Source organism: Sander lucioperca, chromosome 7, assembly GCF_008315115.2.
Source record: "Sander lucioperca isolate FBNREF2018 chromosome 7, SLUC_FBN_1.2, whole genome shotgun sequence".
In the NCBI taxonomy this organism is placed as follows: Eukaryota; Metazoa; Chordata; class Actinopteri; order Perciformes; family Percidae; genus Sander; species Sander lucioperca.
The window spans coordinates 37,159,948-37,165,034 of NC_050179.1; the positions used below are offsets into that span (position 1 = coordinate 37,159,948).

The 5,087-nt window shown below is 38.6% G+C and overlaps 1 non-coding gene across 1 annotated transcript; it reads right to left on the reverse strand.

Annotated features, from left to right (window-relative positions):
- On the reverse strand, positions 1 to 72 carry trnae-uuc. The gene has a single exon. It is a non-coding gene; the product is annotated as a tRNA-Glu (tRNA).
- Between the last annotated feature and the right edge of the window lie 5,015 nt (positions 73 to 5,087).

Below are 5,087 nucleotides of genomic sequence, written 5' to 3' on the forward strand. Positions count from 1 at the left end.
TTCCCATACCGGGAGTTGAACCCGGGCCGCCTGGGTGAAAACCAGGAATCCTGACCGCTAGACCATATGGGACTGATGTTCTGTAGCCGAAGATATTAGTTTCTTCAAGCTACACGAGATCGCTTTCACGCGTCTTTGTTTCTCGTCACCTAAGAGACAAAAGTGTGAGCTTCAGTTCGGCCGTGTTTGACATTTGGCTTTAGTGCCGGAACGCGTCAGCGTTGATTTACTGTAATATGAGTTTAATTAAACAAATGAAATGACAGCATTTTGTCCTCTTTAACCCTCCTGTTGTCTTCGGGTCAAATTTGACCCATTTTCAAAAATTTCTACATCAGAAATTTCTTTTGTTTTTTCAACAAAATTGTCAAAAAGAGTAACGTGGATGGTTCCCTACAACGCTCTTCACAAGTAAAATTAATGATCAGTTCACTACTTTCATTGAATGTGGGTGTTTTATTGTATTTTATAGCATTTGAAAAAAAAGAAATTATAACAGCATGTTGAAAAAAAGTCACAAAAATGTCAGACAAAGCTTCAAAGACATAAAAAAAAAAATTAAATAAAAAAAGCATGGAAAAAAACAGACAAAAACATTGGTAAAAAGCTTAAAAAATGTCGGGAAAAAACAACGAAAAAAGTGACAAAATCATCGGGAACAGCGACGACCAAAACGTTGAAAAAAAGAAGACAACAGGAGGGTTAATTTGGGAACTTGAGCTTTTCTTCCCTTTTCCACAGACCGACCTGGGTCATCGTCTCCAAATGTCTCCGTTTGAGTCCGTCCAGACTACAAAGCAACGCAGCAGTTTATAAACCAGAACGGGGGCAGCAGAGTTTCCAAATGTTAAAGTTTTAGGGGCTCGGAAACGCCGCAGTAGTGTGGATGCCAGACGTAAACGTAACAGAAGATAACTTACCTGAATCCAGTCTAACCCCTTGTGTTGTCCTCCCGGCTAAAGAAATATGAAAAATTAACACATACACTTTTTTCAACAAGTCTTTCACCTTACGGCACTTTTTGTTGCAGTTTTTTCATTTTTTTTTTATTTTTGTTGTTTTTTCAATGTTTTTGTTGGTTTTTTTTACATTTTTTTTCCAAGTTTTTGACCCTTTTTACGACATTTTTGTCACTTTTACATTTGGCGCTTTTTCCCCCACTGGGCCTACTACCTACTCATACAACGAGTTTTAAACTTATTCTTGGAATTCATGGACACTGAACCTAATTTTTGAGTTTTAAAAAGCAGAAATATGCTATATAATTGAAAAAAAACACCCAAAATTCAATGAAAGTAGTGAAGTGATCCTTCATTTTACTTGAGAAGAGCGTTAAATGGATCTACATTCATTTTTGGCAATTTGGTTGAAAGAAACCTAAATTTATGATATAGACATTTTTTGAAAATGGGTGAAATTGAACCTGAAGACTACAGGAGAATTAATTCAACTTAATACTGATTCCCCTACCAGGAGTTGAACCCAGGCAATCTGCGTGAAAACCAGGAATACTGACCACTAGACCATATGGGACTCATGTTTTGTAATGTTTTCTGTATTTCTTATTTCATAAATCATATTTAAACCCAGGCAAAGATGATCTCCTGACCCCTGAAGAATCAGAACTCCAGAGGGATGATGTCCAAACTCTGACGTCTAGATGAACTATTTTGACTTTAACACGTACATATAATTATCAGATAGATTTACTGCAGTAAAAAGCCCAATATTTCCCTCTGAGATGTAGAGGAGGAGAAGAATAAAGGAGCAGAAACTATCTGTACTGTCTCCCTCTGCTGGTTCCTCTCAGTCTTTGTGTCCACAGAGCAGCAAATAATAACAACAGAGACATCAACTCATTATATTATAAAAACAGACATTACTGAAACTGAGTCTGTCTCCACATTCAGGAGTATGAATGTTCTGATGATTTATTGAGATATACGATATCTCATATTGTACTAAAATAGTTCACCGAAACGTGTTTCTGAAAACATTTTAAGAGAGAAATAGGCCGTGCAGTTGCTGAATCTGTCTTCATTTCAGATCAACAAAGGTCAGTTTAAAAGATTTTCATCATATTTTGAGAGGCGTCCATCACTCATCCCGCTCATTATTTCCGGGCTAGCACTCGCACACATACTACTATAGCTTTCTGATTTATCCACTATAACACAAGCTGCATACTATGTACAAAATGCAGCTTTAGCTTAACTTCCAGACGTGTTTACTGTACAAGACATCTTAATGATAGCCAGGCTCCTCCCTTAACCTTTAGCCTTCCTGCCATCAAGAGCCAGGCAGCTTTTTATACTCAGTGAGACATCATCATACTATCTAATGGCGTTTTTCCACTGCTAGTACCAGCTCTACTCGGCTCGACTCGAGTCGGCCGCGGTGCCCCGTCCTCCTTTTTCCATTGCAGATTTAGTACCTCCTCATGCATGAGGCGAGCTTGGCTGGTCGTCGTAGCGGCGCCGCAGTAAACTGCCGTGACCTAACGCGACACACACACACAGAACGTGGAAGGTGTGTTGTTGTTGCCAGAAGAAACATTTTGTTTCAGATGAAGCTGGAGGCAGCAAAAAAACCCACAGCTGGCTAAACTATTTAAAAATGGCGGGTTTGTTCAGGACACCCCCCTCTGTCACTTTCACGTTACCTTTTGGTATTTGCTCAGCTCACTGGGAACCTCGACAGAGGTGATACTAAAAAAAGTACCTGTTAGCAGGTACCAGGGACTTGTTTTCATAATGGAAAACGAAAAAAGGCGAGTAGAGTCGAGCAGAGTCGAGCAGGTACCATGTAGTGGAAGAACGTCATTACTCACCACTCAGCTTAGTGGCAGTATTAGGGGCTGGTATGTACATGTGTTGATGGGGAGTGCAAGGAGTGGTGGGCTGGTCTGGGGCTCAAAAGTCCATGTTTTTTGCAATAAATTAAAACCGCAAAAACATATCCAATCGGCACCCATGAATGGTGAAAGAATCAAACCAGAACAAAAGCATATTGTCCCAGCCCTAGAGTTTATATGTGAAAACGACTTTCATTCATTGTTTCTTTATATTGCTATGATGTTGAATTTGATTAACTGCTTTCAATAAGTTAAAGTTGAAACAAGAGCAATAAAGAAACACTCACAGATATAATTGCAATGATATTTGTTTATTATTTGATTAAAATGACAGAAACAAGAGAGAATCAGAAACATTAACCACTTTATATTTGAAGGAAAAAAAGATTCCTGTCGACAAGTATTAATTATTATTATTTGGATGCAGATGAAATCAGAGCAAATCTGTGAAGTGCTATGAAGACTTGTTTAAGACAACAAAAACCTGCGTGACTATCACAGAGCTGATGTTTCTGTCTTACTTTCTTACTTCTGTCTTCAAATTGAGGAAAACAAAGCATGTTTTAATGTGTGGATGAAGGCATCATTTTTGATTGAAATCATTGAGACGAATATTGAAGTCAGGTCGGCCCAAATGAAGGCCGACGGCTCCTCAGACTGAAGACGGCACGAACACACCGAACAGACTCGAGTCACCGACCTCGCCAGACTGTCAGACGGCCGATTAACGGGTTGGTGTGTCAGCGCCAGGAGCGGAGCTGTGGGCCGATGAGCTGGACGGGCTAAAAAAAATAAGTTTTGAATCTTAAAACATGAAATGTGGAACTGAAAACAAATATAAAAGTGAAAAATTAATAATTTATTCAAAATAATTCCAGAATTTAATCTAAATTTCATTCAAACTGAAAGAACGCTTAACGTTTGTGTCGACTTTCTTTTCGCCTTTTTACGATGTTCTTGTCGCCTTTTTTTGTTGTTATCAGCGTTCATTTGGAACTTTTCACAGCGTTTGTGTCAAATAAATATCACTTAATTTAAGTGTTTTTGTGTGTGTGTCTGTGTGTGTGTGTGTGTGTGTGTGTGTGTGTGTGTCTGTGTGTGTATGCCTGTGTGTGTGTGTGTGTGTGTGTGTCTCTTTGTGTGTGTGTGTGTGTGTGTGTGTGTGTGTGTGTGTGTGTGTCTGTGTGTCTCTTTGTGTATGTGTGTGTGTGTGTGTGTGTGTGTGTGTTTGTGTGTGTGTGTGTGTGTGTGTGTGTGTGTGTGTTTGTGTCTGTCTGTGTGTCTCTTTGTGTGTGTGTCTCTTTGTGTGTGTGTGTGTGTGTGTGTGTGTGTGTGTGTGTGTGTGTGTGTGTGTGTGTGTGTGTCCTGACAGTGTCTTTTGTTCCTTCGTGTCCCCAGTAGGTCCAAAGTCCAGGAAATTAATTTAATATCATTCAGATTTACTGTCTTTTTGCAAAACATATGAAATAAAAGGATTAACTTTTTAAAATAATTAATTGAAATAATATATGTATATATAATAAAATAATAATACAAATGATTAAAATAAATTATTATTTTATATTATATATTTATATTAAAAATTAAACAAACTGGGGACTTTGGGTTAGTTTGATTGTTCTTTATTTTGGCATTTCTCTAATATAACAAATGACAACATTTTAAACATGTTGGAATTCGACGTGTGGAAAGTTCCTCGCGTTGCATTCACGGGACAAAGGAAGAACAAACACACTGACAACAACAACTACAGTTACACAGAGAGAAGAAACAAAGCTCTTATTGTGAAAATATCCTGCTGTTGCAGCCCTTCCTGCCTGCTTCCTGACTGGTAGAGCTGGGACTCATTCCAGGAAACAGCTCAACTGTGTCAGACATTTCTCTCCAGGTGGAGAGTGACCCTCTTCTTCATCAACTCTTTGGACTGTTTGGAGAAACTGTAAGTTGCTGTTTGATACTTTAACACCACGTTAGTCTTTTGGTCTCTTCAGGGTTAGTTTCTGGCTCTGTAATGTTAAATATAATGTTTCTACTTCACTTCTCATTTCCTGAGAAAGTTTGGACGACTCTTGTGTTGGAAGATAAATCTACATGTTGGTGATATACTGGAATCAAACAGCTGATCTTTATTTCCTTTCTCCAGCTGTCAGAAAACAACCATTCGTCTCCATCAGAGTAAAGTGAGACACAACACAACTAATGTTTCTGCTAAAAGGCTCAATGTTCAAGGTGC